The sequence below is a fragment of the Tupaia chinensis genome, unplaced genomic scaffold, assembly GCF_000334495.1.
Source record: "Tupaia chinensis unplaced genomic scaffold, TupChi_1.0 Scaffold143920_1, whole genome shotgun sequence".
NCBI lineage: Eukaryota > Metazoa > Chordata > Mammalia > Scandentia > Tupaiidae > Tupaia > Tupaia belangeri.
In genome coordinates this window covers 1-361 of record NW_006203771.1, presented here as the reverse complement: position 1 = coordinate 361, position 361 = coordinate 1, and positions in this window count along the sequence as shown.

Below are 361 nucleotides of genomic sequence, written 5' to 3'. Positions count from 1 at the left end.
TAAACAAAGTAAGATGGGCCCTGACGATGCCAGAACCAGGTCAATCTGACCCCAACTGAAAGTCCTAATCTAAACCTAAACATAATGACAACTAGCTTTCACACACCCCTCCGTCAAGTGGAAAATTACTGACTGTACTTCCTGCAATGCGATTTGGAGCTATAAAAGATCCCTTTATCTTAGGCTCGGGGTCCTTGTGAAGGCCTGCTGCGATGGGCTGAAACTCGGACCCCAGCTAGCTGGAAAAATAAAAGCCTCTTTTGCAGTTGCATTGTCGTTGTCTTTTCTGTGTCTCCATCAGTTAGACCGATCTCTGGAACCTTACATAGCAAAAAAAAAAAAAAATCTAAAAAGTAATAAT